Source organism: Pteropus medius, unplaced genomic scaffold, assembly GCF_902729225.1.
Source record: "Pteropus medius unplaced genomic scaffold, Ma_sr-lr_union100, whole genome shotgun sequence".
In the NCBI taxonomy this organism is placed as follows: domain Eukaryota; kingdom Metazoa; phylum Chordata; class Mammalia; order Chiroptera; family Pteropodidae; genus Pteropus; species Pteropus medius.
The window spans coordinates 11,184,357-11,201,105 of NW_024354875.1; the positions used below are offsets into that span (position 1 = coordinate 11,184,357).

The 16,749-nt window shown below is 33.8% G+C and overlaps 1 protein-coding gene across 15 annotated transcripts in view; it reads right to left on the reverse strand.

Moving 5' to 3' along the window:
* QTMAN (queuosine-tRNA mannosyltransferase) overlaps positions 1-16,749 on the reverse strand; it is a 336,381-nt gene that overhangs the window by 236,592 nt on the left and 83,040 nt on the right. The gene's annotated exons all lie outside the window — the stretch shown is intronic.

Sequence of the window (16,749 nt, forward strand, 5' to 3'; positions counted from 1 at the left end):
AAAAAAATATGTGAGTATAAACTCTTTTATATACATTTCAAATTATATCCTATTTCCTGTTAGAAGGAAGAAACATAAATACTACATTGTTTTAAAAAAATTCCAGATGTTTGAATTTTCCTTTGACTTATGTAAATGGCACTCATTAAACAGCATATTGCTTTTTTAATAATGTTGTTCTATAAAATTATAATTGTCAACAATTCAATGATGCTCTTCACTAATAAAACTGCTTTACCTTGTTTAGTCAACAGAATGCCTATTTAAATTGCATTTCAAAGCAAAAAAATCTCAAATTGTCCTGTTTTCTGTTTTGAAGAAATGACTGAAGTGAAAAAAAAATCATTTCTTTACGTCTGAATCTCCAATGAGCATTTTTGGGGAGTATACAAACACATATTTCACTTATCTGCAAAATAAGAAGCCATATTCCTCAGGTAGAAAAGGCATGAACTTTGGGGTCAGTGCGATACAACTTTGAAGCTCAGCTGTTTTCTCTAGCTGTATGACCTTGGTTTGAACAAGTTACCTAACTTTGTAGGACTGAGTCTCGCCCTATCTAAAATGAGGACAAACAGTACTAACTTTAGAGGTGTGTTGTGAAGATAAAATTAAAACATAGTAACTTACGATCAGTAATAAGGTATTTTACCCCTCTCATTATTAGTATCAATCCCCTTACTTAAGAAGAAAGGATATCTTCAAATCTTCCAGCATTTTAAAATCAGTAATTTTCAATGATGATCTCCTATCAACAATGACAGGTGGGAAAGGTGGATATACACATGTATCTGAAATGCAGTGGGCGTTACCCATTCTTCATCAGCAGCTTGCATTTCAAATATGATTTTAAGAGCCTCGCAGGTTTTGTGGGTAAGAAGTAAGCTCAGAGGCTGAGCTATGTAGAGGCCCAGTTTTTTCAGGCCAGTTGAAAACTTTAACTCTAATAATGCAGTGTTCAATAAGTTGACAAACACCCACCAAGTTTAACAAAATAGTGCCACTAATCCTTCAAATGCTGGAAAATTCTAGAAATAACTAGAGAGACTAATAAAAGGCAATTCTGAAAATTATATCAAAGGTTGCAAGAAAGACAGAATAAAAGAAGTTTAACATTAATTTGCTTACTAGATCACATCACAGATATCCACTATCTTGCTTTATTTCCTCTAACCTAATCACGCAAGGTGTATATGCCTTGTATATCCTTAAAAGGTCTCTAACCGGCTCTCACGAAAATGTCCTAAGATATTTCCCCAAGTGATGAAATGTGATATAAATGTGATATACTCCAAAGACTATTTCACTCATACAACCTCAAAGAAAGCAACATCAATATTAGGAGAGAAAAAAGTTTTCTGATTCTTCATTACTCTGCCCTTTTCCATGATTAATCTAGAGCACATATCATACCATATATTTACAGATGTTTCTTACGGGTCTGAATCATAAGTTATCTGCAAACCATCAACACCGTGGAGGCAGTATGTGTAGGTGCTGCTGTAGATTCAAGACACTCAGTAAGCAGAACTGAATACCACGCATGTGGGAGGTTGAAAAATAGAAAAGGGGAAAAAAAGATTATAGCTATAGTAGATTTCCACCCCTTTAATAGCTTAGTAAGAAGAGTGAAATGTACAGGTTTGAACTAGCGTTTACTTGAGCTTTTTTCTAGTGGCCAATGGGTGTGCCTGCTTTTTGGGTATTTTTCTAGGGAGAGTAACTATGTCCTACCATCTCTGAAAACTATACTTAGTGGCTTTGATTCATGGAAATTTGTTCTGCTCGTTTTGTGGAGACAGACATATCCTGGCAATTCCCTCACTTAACTTCTATTGCAACTTTAGTGGCCAGAAAAATGTGTTCTTCCCTATGGTCTTAAAGCGCAACCTGGAAGAAAGATGATTTCCATTAGGTGCAAGCAAAAGAGGGGAAGCTGATTTTTAAATATAAGATTCAAACCAAATGTCATTACAGCACATTAAAGAAGGGTCCAAATACGTAAGCTGTGCTTAGTTTTGTTTTAGAAAACACTGCTTAAAACAAATAAGCACAAGGTTAATAAAACTTTGTTAAAAAGGATTTTTGCTGTTATGCTAGAATTCGCTAAAAGATAAAAGAAGTACATTATTTGGCCACTTTAGCAATACTCCTGGAAAACTGCAACAGGTCACCATAACACCACAGATGCTCACAGGCAAGCCAGGCGAATATAGACATTTGCACCACTAGCGATGGTTACATGGCAGTGAGTGCTTGGGAGCAGCAGTAACAGAGCCTTAACGCTGAAAGTATTTACTCCAAAGCAAGTTGTTATGACAGGAGGCTGTGGCCAAGTGTTTGCTAAAAGATGGCACACAGGTGCCGGGTGACTGGATCTATTAAAGCATTAGCACACGTACCATCACAGACATTAAACCTTAAAACATGGAAACTGTGTTAAGTATACTAGAATTAGGGGTGTGGCATTTTTAAAAGGAAGAAACAGAAGAAAAAAAAATTCTGACATTGGAGAACAAATACCAGTCAGAAAGCCCAAGTACTTTCCTGAATGACACTACAATGTTGATATTTTATGACATTAAGAAAAGAGTAAATGGCCAATCCATTCTTGCTCCCTAAAAGAGCATATAAAATGTTTCAGATAAATTTTTATCAACTTTTAAGTTTTCTTACGTTAATAAGTAAGCTTCAGTTAAAAAAAAACACACATTTCTTCAGCATATTTTATTCCCCAGTGATACCAGATGAATAAGAACCTACTATACCATTAAAGTTTTATGTAAGTTTAATTAATTATCAATACTAGGATTTAATGGTATATGCTTAAATGCTAGACACTAAACTGGAAATAGAAAATGAGTCAAAGTGATAGCTATGACATAGAAATTTTAAACAACTTCAAATTCTATGTAAGACCCCAGAGGTCAAAATGATCTAAGAATTATCTACCTTTCTGAAAAAAGTATTTATAATTAAAACTAAAAGGAGTGGAAAGTGAAAAATCACAATAGCATTTCACATAAACATTTTGACCAAAATGAAAAAGTGCCATCAGAGTCCTCTCAATTAAAGACTAATAATGCATTGATAAGATCACTGAGAACAAAAATAGCCTGAAACCAATGCTATGAATATTTTTAATTTTTTATTAAAACTTTTTGTCATTGTACCTGCATTTATTTTCAGCTTGACCCAATTTCTTTATTCCCTGAGCCATGATCATTTTCAAGGTGAACTACATCTTTGTCTACCTCCTCCAGCATTTACAACTGATAATTATTTTTTAACAGTATAGATCAAGGAAATTTGCAATATGCCACTGTTTTATTGAAAAAAAATGTGCTAAGTATAAATACATCATGTGGACTTTTTTAAAATTAACCCCAAGTCACATTAGAAACCCACCATTTACCCTCACATATGATGTCAATTCAGTTACCTATAATATTTAAATAATTTTCCAACCAAATACCAAGTAATAACTTTAAATCAGAGAAACTTTGTATTAATATATTCCACAGACACCTTACTGCTATTAGTTGTAGGAAGGTATGGTTTCAGCGATGATGGTTTTAACGGTTTTAATCCCACACATATGAGAAATTGATTCCACAGGCTACTCCACACATGGCTTGATAGCTTATACTTCAATCAATTGCTGAAAGTATATTTTTCTATTTGCCTATATACAATATTTGGAAAGTTAAGCCTGGCAGAGCAAAAACAGAGTGCTTAAATACTAAACGCTTTAAGTTGAAGAAAGTAAAATTTGAGTAGGATTTCCCAATAGGTCATCAGAAGTTTACCTGGTTATTTTCTTACTGACCCCTTCCCTTCTGCACTTCCACCCACCAACTCTAACACACCCGGGTTCTATTTAAAAAACAACTAATAACCCAGCAGAATAAAACAGGGTAGAACTGAGAAAAGTAAGTATTACCTTCCAGCCCACTCGCTTATTTTAATGATTCATCAGGGAAACCCCATTTGTTAAAATATACCTGAAATCTCATTAAATAGTATAAATAAGCATGAAAAGATTTCTGCTTTGAAATATGTCACCATTGATTCCCCTAACAGAACCTATGTAAGGTGAATATGTCGTAAAAACACATTTTGCTTAAAAAAGTTTCCTCAAAGTATTATACTACATTCAATTATCATATGAGAAAAAAAGAGACAAAGATAAACAGGTCCTATTTTAAAAGTTATTTTTAAAAAGCTTTTCATGAAAATTAGGCATTACAAATTCATCCTAACCCCTAAAACCTCAATGCAATCTCTGAAAACTGAAATATAATCTGGCATAAAATGCAGAGTAATAACCTTGCAATCCTGAAACTACAGACATTGACAATTTTCCATATAATTAAAGAAAGTTTGGCTAATAATAAAGAATGAATCAGATTCCTGAGCTCTAGTTTGAACTGAAGAAAATGCATCACAGAAACAGATCCTTGATTATAGGATACACAAACTAACATTTATGATAACTTGTGTACTTAAATAGCAACATTTTATAAAAAATCTTGGGTTCATTCTAAAAAAGATGTAGTGCTCTAATATTTTGCTCCCCACAATGCTATGGATGTTCTTATTTTTTCAACTCTGACTTTTGTTTCTTGTTTAGGTAACTAAGAACTGAGGATTTATGCACCAAAACCAAGATTTGGTAAGAAGACTTTTACACTATACAGTTTGTGAGGCAATTTAAAGCTATTTAAAACGTACTTCTCCAATTATATGATTTGCAATGATCATTTAATACATGATCTTTTCAAAATTACAGTCTTACATGCATATATGGCTATTTAATTTTCCCTAACAAGTATTTTCATTCTATCTAGATTTGGAATTTAACTTTCTGCTTAAAAATATCAGTCACGTATTCCAAGACTTGAATTAATACAGAGTGTTGGTTATAACTGACAGGAACAAATGCAAATTCAACAAATACTTACATGTACCTGCACTATGACACCATTCACTTCTTTTCAAATATGCATAATTTCCACAAATAGGTGTGTAAACATTACAAATTCATTATCTTACATATTTGTAAAGTTACATTTCATATTACATAGCAAAATTATAGCTATGAAAAATTTTTGTGAGTTTACTGGTTTAATTTCTGTGACAAATAAAATACTAACCCTCTTTCAATTTTTCATTGCTATTACTTTCATAAATAATTTCAAACTATAAAAGCAGCAATTAATTAGTTCTACTGAATACTAAAAATATTTTCACTTTGCTGACATTTTAAAATGTGGCAGTATATGTATGAATCAATAGAAAGTTTTACAGCAGAAAATCATCTCATCGCTCATTTGAACTACTGCATTACCCTTTTAATTACCTTTCCACGCTACCATACAATCTGGTTCCCATCACACCATTTTCCTTAAGCCAGTCATAAATAATCTTCCAAAATGCAAATTTGATCATGAAGTGACAAGCTCAAACGTCTTCAACGTCTCTCCATTGCTTAGAGATAAAAGCCAAGGTGCTACACATGGGAGATAAGACCTTACTTTTCTGACCCCTTCTTTCTCTTCACCATGGTCTCATTTCCCCTCTCCCATTTCAATTCCTCTTCCCTCACTTCCCCAAACTCTGCATAGTAGCAATAACAAGCACTCACACTCACAGCTATTTTACACTTCTAAGACTTCACACATTTATCTTTTTTCCATTTGCCTTCTCTTTGTGTTCAGCTAATGAACTTTTCTTAAAATTTCTGCTCATGAATCATCAATTCTGTGAAGCCTTTCCCTGAACTTCTCTTAAAGGTGACTTTCTTTCTACTTTGTACAATATCATGATACTTGTTTCACTTCATCTCCATGTCTTGCTTCCAGATGGTACTATGACAATCTGGAGAACAGGAACCATGACGTTATTTTCGTGAGGGCTATTCCATAATTTGGCACATAGTGAATGTCACTACGTTTTTGTAGAGCTGACCTGAAAATCAGAAAATGGGAGGTTGATTCTGCCTTTAAAGTAACACTGTTTTCTCTTTCTTTCTCTCTCTCTCACTCTCGCGCGCTCTCTCTCTCTCTCTCTCTCTCTCTCTCTCTCTCTCTCTCGTAACAGTGCTTTCACTTAGCACAGGTCCTGAGAAAACAAGTGTCAATCAAGCAGCACTATACTTGCTTCTAATGATTTCCCATTGTTCTTGAAGTCTAAACTAAATCAAGCAGCCATGATATCTGAACACGTTTTATTATATTCTCTTTCAAATAATTTTTTTCCTTATTGTACAGAGAAATCAGAATTTATTGGAAATAATAATCTTTTATGTTAATGTGTGTTTATCTTAAACTACTAACACAACGGAAGTAATAATGATTAAAGAAATAAGAGAAACGCCATAAGCGACTCAGTTTAGGACAAAGCAAGTTTAATGGCCTAAGAGAATATCTGTAAGACCCGTGAATTTTGTAAATCACCTGCAGTTTTTTATCGTTTGATCTATCGTCATCCTAGTTTAACACTAGAAGTGAAAATAGGATGAGAAGCCAATTCCCTCACCATCAATCTGGAGATCCCATTCCACATTTAGTAATTAGACTTTTATTTAACGAGGAAGAAAAAGACATCTTTAAATACTTTCTGCCAACAATTATTCATTTTATAAAAGTTTGACAAGATGAATAATGTATTTGCTTTCTCAAGATGGCATTTCTCCAAGCTTTCCACCTTCCTGAAAGGGGCTGCAAATCAGCTCAGCGGAAGAAAATCGGACTATCTGACTCATTTGGAGATGGATACCTAAGTAAAGAAGCCCAAGTGTATCACAGAATCACAGACGAGGGAATGCTGGCACCATCGTTCAACTACTTTTCTTTCATAGAAGAAGGAATGGAGAATGCCGGCATCAGAGAGTAAGTGACAGAGCAAGAGTCTCCTGACCCCCCATATTCATATATCTTCCTGTTATACTTCACTGCAGGCATGTGATACGACATAAGTAAAAGGTGTCTCCACTTTCTAGTCTGAAGTTTTGGGATTAAATATCAATGTTTAATAATTATTAATATGTAAGTGATATATATTACAGCATATATTTATAAGTATGTGGAATATAAATGTCACTATAAGGTGATAAATATATCTATTACATATTATATTTAATAATAACTCCCAATAATTTTAAATCTAGGACATCTGTGGTATAAGTCACACAAAACTGAATACCATATAGCTGGGGGGTAAAATTCAAGCCTTTGTTCTAATCTCCTGTGATTCCTTCCAGGGTCTTGTATAATCATCCCTTCCCTGCCCTCATAACCCTCATCTTTCACTTCCTGGCTCTAGACTAACCCCTTTTTGATAAGATAACAGGCCTAAAGACTAAGATAGAAGAGAGACAATATCCCAGATTCATATGACAAGAAAAGTTTGGTATAGGAGGAGAGGAGGTCAGCTATATAGCTATGGTAATTTTATATCATAAGTCACCATCAAACAGAGTCCACTTGATATAATAATCTGTAGTACCGTTTGTACTTATCACTAGTAGGCTATATTTATATGAGTGATCATATAATATCCATATCTTCCACTGTATATTAAGTTCCATGTGGACAATGATCGAGTCTGCTTGCTTACCACTATATCCCGCACATCACATTTTCAGTTAATTTTGAAACAGAAATAGCAGGGTTACTCTAACACACAAACATTCTCAACATCCTATTTGAAGTGCAGCAACCCAAGCAAATATGGGTGGCATTCCCTAGATGAGTTGAAATAAATGTCACCAAGAATAAAGTTCTGGATTTATTCACTTCTAGTGAAAAATGAAAGGGACACAATTTCACAGTGTTCAACAAATGTAATGTGGGTTGAGTCAATAAACCATAAAACCCTTTAGCAAGGGCATGGACAATTTCTTCCTAATTCATCCAAATCTATATTATTACCAACCACAAACAATCACCCTTACTACTATTGATTATTCACTCTCATGGATAGAACTAGATGCACACATTCTTTCACCATCTAAATGTAACAGGTGGCCTCTTATTGCATCTGAAACATACCTCATTCTAAGGAAAACAGTACTGCCCACAGTCCTGCTGAGGGGTTTAGAAGCCATGTTTTATGCTATGGCCAACTATCATCTCTGAGCTGACTGGACTTTACAAGACTATTTAACACAAGGACAGTCAAGTCTATGACCTGGAAGAATTCAACTGGTTTAATCATTAGACTGGCACTTTTTATTAGACAGAAACATTATCTTGCTACTCTACATTAGATTATCTGGCAAAATTTAACTCAGATTTTGTTTGAGCAAGGTAATTATAAATATACACACCAAATAAGTTTAAAATAAAAGGACTAACATTCTTAACTATACTGGTACTACTGTCTCACTAACCTCTTTTAAGAACTTAATCCGTATTAACTAAATAAAAAATTGCTGAGAAGTCTCCTTCTCCAAGTGGGAGGCACATATCACATTTTCAGTTAATTCTGAAACAGAAATAGCAGGGTTACTCTAACACACAAACATTTTCAACGTCCTATTTGAAGTGCAGCTACCCAAGCAAACATGGGTGGCATTTCCTTGATGAGTTGAAATAAATGTCACCAAGAATAAAGTTCTGGATTTATTCACTTCCACTGAAAAATGAAAAGGATCTCACAACTCAATCTATTTATCAGTGAGGGGAAATCAACTTAAAAGAAATGCAAAATCCTAGCAGCTTAGGAAGCAAAAGAATATCAGTAAACACTTGGGAGAAGAGAAATTTCCATACAGGACCAAAGGGCTAGAAATAAATATCCTTAGTACCAATGTTAGACACCTTTAATATTTTTGATATTCATTTTATATAAGTAAAAGTCACCCTGCAGCAACAGTGTTTTCAAATGGTATTAGGAAGTGTGAAGTGAAGCCAGTATTAGAATCTGTCCTTTAAGACCCAAATCAATAAAACCATGCTTCAAAGAAGTTACATCAATTAAAATATTTAGTGACACTTCTCTCATCTCCAAAGTTCCACATGAATGTAGAAATGTATTAGAAGTAGAATTACTTAAAACTATATTTTCTTCTATTTATTTATTGCAGCAAATCTTTTTCAAATTGCCATCTATTTTTCAGGAATCTTCTGATTTGTCAATGGCCTAAGACATTTACTGATGTTTTAAGAAGCCACTAGAAAAACTAGATAGAGTTTGGAGATTGTTAATGATAAATTTTAAAAAGCCTAGCCCAGTTTAGACTGAAGCTGAGTAAATCTGGGGCTAATAGATGTGGTAATGAGAGCGTATCACTATTTTTAAGCATCACAAGGGACATATTATTAGCGACCCACTATTATAAGAAAAAGAATCAGTCTGATAATAATAGACTGGGATTTTAAAATCCTGAAGATATTTAGGACTGAGAGTTGAGTAAAGAAAAGGTATATATAGACAACAATGTATAATTTCTAGAAAATCTATTATTCTCCATAGTTTCTGCAGAGGAAGCACAGGCTTGCCCCTATCATCTGACACATAAATTTCCACTGAATAAAAGATAAGAAGCAACAGCTCAAAGTTTCCTGACTGGAGCAAGCACTCCAACTTTTATCTATTTAGTGGCCTTGTCTGTCACTATTATCTCTTTATCCACCTGTTTTTCAAGGAGACATTCCAATGATATAAATATTTTGTCTAATGAAATAGAGACCCTACAGTAAAGAGTATTCTTTGTAAACTACCCAAGGCTGCACTCCGCATCCTCATCATCTCAAGGAAGTAATTTCACACTTTGCAAACAGTGTGTTCAAACAGAGTAAGGTTGCTTAGGAGTTCATTAATTCCCTCCTGCATCTCTATCCAGCATATATATGCACCATATCTGGGACCATAAGTCTCTCTACAGTATTAATTAGCATTCACAGTTAACAGCCTGAATCACTGTAGAGAGAGATTATAACTTAAACTCCTAAAACTAGGTACATACTATCCTGGATTTTATATAATAGTTATTCAATTGATCTTAGTAGAACTGAAGTAAAGGAAGACTTTGTTTCCTCTTATCATTCCACTCGCTCAAAGCTCTAACATCCCTTGCCTCCGTCTTGTGTTCAAACTTTAGTTATAAGAACTAAATTTAAAATATCAGATAAATTCCTTCACATTGTTCAGAATAAATGCCTGCCAGGCACAATGAATTACCTCTTTCAGGAATACTTGTGTGTTACAAAAGAGCAACAGGTGATAAAATTTCAGCCATCTGCAAAGTAGATGAGAATAGTTTGTGAATTAAAAGGACCCTTGTCAAATCCTGAAAATACAGCCTGAAGGCTGCTATCTACCCTACTAATACATAAAGCTTGAAAACTGTGCCTATCTTTTGATTCAATAATACTACTTCTAAGCATTAACCCTGGAAATTGTCAAGAATATTTATTAAAGTCTTTGCCCAACATTGAAATCAATCAAATTATCCAACAACAAAAAAAACTCTTATGATTAAATAATTATGATAAAAAATCAGAATGAGTAAGAGTATCGGCATAGGAAATATTTCACTGTTGCATGAATGAATAAAACAAATACATAAAAATATATAATGAAGTGAATATGAAAATGAGAGAGGGCACATGCACACAGGTAGACATAATCACTCAGGGTAGAATTATGAGTGATTTTATTATTTTCTCTTTGTGCTTCGTTTTATTCTTCAACCTATCTTCCCTGAATATCTTTCAACTTGCAATTGAAAGAAACTATAAAATTTTCTTAACTTTAGGGAAGGAGGCCAAATTGTTTGAAATAAGCCAATTACTGAAGGTTTATGCCCCTCCAGGAGCTTGCAAGTAGGTTTCAAATTATTCCAACTACTATTGCTATAAAGGAATTTATTAAAAAGCTTATCAGCAAGGGTTAAACTGATGGAGCTATAGCTATTCAAAAACACTACAATTTGGTTTTGCAAATATTGCTTGTCTAAAAGCATGAAATAAAACTAATACTCAATTAATTAAAAATATCCTTAAATTATTAGATAATTGTAAACAGACACAATCTTCATTTATATATAAGGAATCTGGAACTGTACTTTGATCGAGTGTGTTAGAAACTAAAATACTATTCTGGAACTTGAATTTTGAATAGGAACATGAGGAAGTATGGTACAAACTCAAAGTTTTAAAGTTCAAGTAAAATGTCAAAATTAATTTATGCCTTAAATAATTAGGTATAGCTCTTAAAATAAGGGGAAATATTTAATTAAGGTGAATAAAATTGAAAAGAACTAGTTTTACACTTAATTTCCTAAGTTTCTGTATTAAGAAAGCAGAAAAATGTTATTGCATAATCATCCATATGCGTTACACATGTTTAAAAAGGGGAGATAGAATGAATATTCAACTACTTGCAACTTTAAGACTGTCTCCTCATAACCACTCAGATTTTTCCTATATTTATATACATACAATATGTGGATAGATAGATACTCAATAAATATTAACCCAGTGGCAGCTCAGACTTGGTAGAGAAATATTTTTAAATGAAACCTCCAGGTTCTAGTACTTTTTACAATTTAAACATCATGTTTCATTTTCAAGTAATAAAAACTAACTCTAAAATTCCTGGAATTGTTTTCATCATATTTTTAAAACTATCTACACTAAAAATCTTAACTTACAAACGTAGAAACAACATATCACTAAAAGTATACATTTAATTAAGAATTAACCTCCAGAAAACACAAAAATACTAATAAAAATATAAAATATGTAAATGCAAATTTAGAGAAAAGCTTATCATTTCATCTATTTTTAAAGGGACATTAAGAATATATCTATCAATATTTTATTGATATGAAAAAAAAAATCGTAATCTTTAGAAAGTGCCGTGTGGCATTTTTTAATTTTATTACCACTTTGTTGACTCTGTCGCAGAGCAGATCACCTCCAACATTAGTACTCTGACCTTATGGAAAAGTGACAGATAAACTTTATGATGAGAAAAATGAGTTTTTATGGGTTTCCAAAAGGGAATTCTTATGACACTAAAAGCCATATAATAATATTGATTTGATAACCACCTTTTTTACTGCCAAATTACAGACTTAAGATTTCTGGAAAAATATCCAAGTGAATTTGCAGTAAAACACAATAAAAGAGAAGCTTGAGATTATGAAAAACAATCTACAATCTCTTTGCAAACTTTAAATGTACACGTAAAGTGATTTTTAAAATCAGCTCTTCTTTAAAGTTTTCCATTTCCCAAGATGTACCTTTTACATCTGGACTGATGACCTTCCTCCTGACCTTTATCAAAAGTCAGTTGTTAGCTCTCACCTTTCTGTTTCTAGTTTCCTCCTACTTTACAGGCAAATATACACTGTACAGAAACAAGCACTATTATTTTTGTAAAATCATCCTCAAAAATCAATTAGAATACTCAAAATATTCCATTCTCACAAATGAAAATAAGTTGCTTGCTGAAATGACAGTCTTCCATTTCATTGCCTTAAAAATTAAGCTGGCATGGATAATAAAAGTGTTTTCTTACTGGATATGCTCGGCATTCAAATATTTTTAAAACAAATACTAATCCATAATTAGATTTCAAAAGCCCAATCTATAGAAAATAGAATTTGTTTTTATTTTTCTGAGAGCAATATTAATGATTTAATATTATTAAAAAATTTATAATACCATAGCTCATATAAACCTATAAGTAAACCTGCAGATGAATGTTCACTATCCTTTTCAGTCTGATTCTTACCATTCATTCATTTAACAAATATTTCTTGTGCCTACTATGTGCCCATCATTGTCCCAGCTGCTTGCAGATAAATTAGACAACAAAACAAATGTTCTTTTGCTGTGATTCTAAAATCACAGGAATTTCTAATTGGTGTAAAAAGACAATCATCAAGTAAATGTACATCAGATGGTGGCAGGTGTTACAAAGAAAAATAAAATGGGGTAACAGAAGACAAGGATTGCTGAGAACTGGGGTTGGAGAAGGGTAGTATATTAAATAGGGTTGTCAGAGGACACCTTGCTGATGATGAGATGACATCTACACAAAAACCAGAGGAAGAGAAGTAAAGGGCTCTGCAGCTTTCCAGGTAGCAGGCACAGCAAGATCTTGAGATAGAATAGACTCAGCATGTGCAAAAAGTAGGAAGGTCTGTGAGACTGCAAAGCATTAAAAAAAAAAATTTTGCTTTATTCAATAAGCATTTATTGAATGATTACACACTAAAAATTATGCTGAGTGTTTTGTGATATTAAGATGACCCAAATACAGTTTCTGGCCTCAGGCCTCAATGAAATTACAATGCAGAGTGATAAGCGTTATAAAACATTTGAGAAGGGTCTCAAAGAGGGACCCATAGCATGTTCTACTTCAGGAAGATGAACCAAGAGCCCAAAAAGTACAGAGAGCCAAAATCCCAACTACAAAGAGGATTTGAAGAAATATGCAGACTCTAGGCTCGCTCGGCAGTCATTCAACTCTTTTCGCCTCTTACTTTCTTCTAGAATTCAGGCTAAAATCCTTGATCTCTCAAGTGTGGGCAAGGGAGGTCTGTTGCAGTCTTCCAAAACAATGTAGGTGGAAAGAAATGGGGACGTGCCCTCCCTCTTTTGAGAGCCAGGACACTGCTGCACAGCTCTGAACAAATCAACAACCCCCAGGGCTTTTAGCTGACCGACCCCCAGTCCCTCCTTCCAGGCCCTACAGCCTCCCAGCCTTCCTCATCATCTTCAACCTTAACTATGTCTTCTAGTCTTCCTCTGAAACTTGCATATATCTTAGTGACAGTCCTCTACTCAGAAACCTATGATTACTTCTACAGAAGAAAGAGAATGACTTAATAAGAAACAAGGCCACTGACAATTTGGTTTCAAGTTCTTTTTTTTGCCTCAATTCCCATCACTCTCACAGGCACATCATTACTCCACACAATGGACCCTTCAACAGTTTTTCAAATGGTCTATACACATCCCCACCTCCAAGTACTGCTAGTGCTGTCTCTTCTTTCCGGAATTCTTTCACCTTTACCAATAGCTAAATTCTTACATATAGTTCAAGACTCCATTAAAATTTCTTCTCATCCATGAAGGCTTAAGTCAAATGCTCTCTCGCATTCAGCTGGTCAGAAGTCATGACTCCTTCCTCTGTAGTACCACCAGACTTAGTTTACACCCCAAGTAGGGCAGTGACCACAATCCCGCCTATTCTATAGTTACACAGTACGTATGCGCATATCCTCAACCATATTTCAATTCCATGGCAGCGAAGTCAGTGTACAATTCATGTTTATTCCTATGCATAATATGCAAAGTAACTTGCACACAACAGTCATTCAATTAATGTATTCTGAATTTTCACCAATAGGTTACAATAAGTCCTCACCTGATGAGGGAGTGGGGGGAAAGAAGTATTCCTGGATTTAAAAGTACAGCAGCATCAAAAAGTGAATTGTCCAGGCATTACTACTGAACTTTACCTATTCAAATAAGTTCTAAATTACTGCACATATCATTGAATGAGAAGATAAAGACAACAAAAAAACTATGAGTGCTTATTGGGCACCAAAATAAAATTAAAGAGGAATGAGGAAAGGCAAAGCATAAAGCAACCTATATTAGCAAGCATTACCAAGGGAGACTAAAACAATTCCTTTAATGAATATTTACCAAGTGCCTGGTATAAGCCAGATACTATATCGATTTGCTGTGAAAACAGTGAGAAAAGACTGAACTTTTATATGCAATATTTTTAAGTGCAAAGTATTGGCCTATATATTATTACTTCCTAAAGTATGACCAAAAGAGCAGCTTAAGGCTAAAAGAGACTGACTATTGATACCCAATTCTGAATCGAAATCTAGAAAACTATCTTGCCTAAATTGTGATTATGTAGGAACTCTCCCCCACGACTGTTTCTGAATGTTAAAAGGGCTTCCTTTATTTTCAGTGACTATAAACTGCTCAGATAGAAAATTTGAGTTCCAGATACTTGAATACATTCCCTGCTCTGAGATAAGTTCTATCCATGCACAGGTTGTTTTAGTAATTAAGGCACCAACAACTCTGCCATCATGAATGAAAAGGAGGGAATTTATTAAAATGATGCTATATAGAGGATGTTGTATGGGAGATAGTGGAGAGTTGTTGCTTTGTCTTCTGAGGTCAAAATAACAGAAACAAAATGGAAATACAACAAAACGAATTTAGGTCAGACATTGGAGGAGTTGTGAGGCACTGATTCACACTACCAAGTTATACACTGAGCTATTTCTTCTGCAGATTTTGAAAGAAGAGGTAGCCTGCTTTCTTCTAAGACAGTTTAGGGCAAAGCATGTAAAGATGTAAAGATGAATTCTTAGGGTTTCTTTTGGATATGTTTTTCTATTGTACTAACCATTTACATGTGTATTAAAAAAATATGAAACTGTCACTCTAAGAATCAAAAGAAATAATATACCCCAAGTGCCATCTAGGATAAAATTTGATTTAGTGTGCCCTTAGCCATGAGGCTTTCAAGGATCTAATAACTCCTTCTTATAAATCAGCATCAATAATATAAATTATCGAATGACCTGTTTGCCTTATGAATAAACTTAAACTGCTTATTTCTTCAAAAACTGAGATCTTAATATATGAGTACTACAATATCTTTGTTTAAACAATAGGCTACACATAGAGTTAAAAAGAAATTACATTTTTTTATTTACTCATGGAGAATGTGCTCCTACAAAAGCATTGGTACTAAGTCATTTTGAGGATATTCCTATAACCATAGTAATTAAATAGTTGCCACTAAAAGCAACTTTAACATCTTTAAATTTATGCCCTCTTAGGAATAACAAACAATTCTATAAAATTTAGTCCACAACCCCTCATGAATTAAAAATATTACTGTATCTTTATGTGTGCAAATGATTTATGCCATCAATATTAACAAATATATTTCTTAATATTCATCCATTCATTCAACGAGTGTTTATTGAGGATCTATATATATAGGTCTATGCTAAATGTAAAGACACCAAAATGACATAAGTACAGTTTCTGTCCTCAGACATAGAAATATAACATTACGACACCAAAACATATGCACTAAATTCAAAAGGGAACCAACAGCAAGTTACTATATAAACCAAGTGCCCAGAAAGTTCAAAGGTCTAAGCAACTAACTATATAAAGAAGAGAGGAAGTATGTCAGATATCTTTAGGATGGCTCACTCAACACTCATTCCAGTTCTTCTCCCTGCCGTCCCCATGAGTGGGCATCCCTTTCTAAGGAAAAAAACAATGGTCCCCATGAAGAGAAGGTTTCTGAGTTCCCTTCACTTTTCTTCCTGTTTCAAAGTAAACATATTTCTATAGGTATAAAAGTCATCTGTGAAATTAGGAGCGTAAGTTATATGCTAAGGATGGTGGAGAAGGAAGATGTTACCAGGATACCTGATGGCATCAGTTACCTGTAAACTAACTGCCTCCAGATTTCTTTTGACGGGAGACAAATAAAACCCTCACTCATTTAAGTCATAGTGAGATTTTCTATTACTTGAGCCAGAGGCATTTTTACCATTAAAAGAAAGCTATAAAAAAAGAGGAGATATTTGAGTTATAGTATCTAAGGTTCCTCCTTCATTAATTTAGGCTAAGATCTAGTAGTCCTTTCTAGCTAAAAGAAATAAAAACTATTTTTAATTTGCATGTCTACGATTATCCTATAATTTTTAGTAATCAAGATTAATTTAGT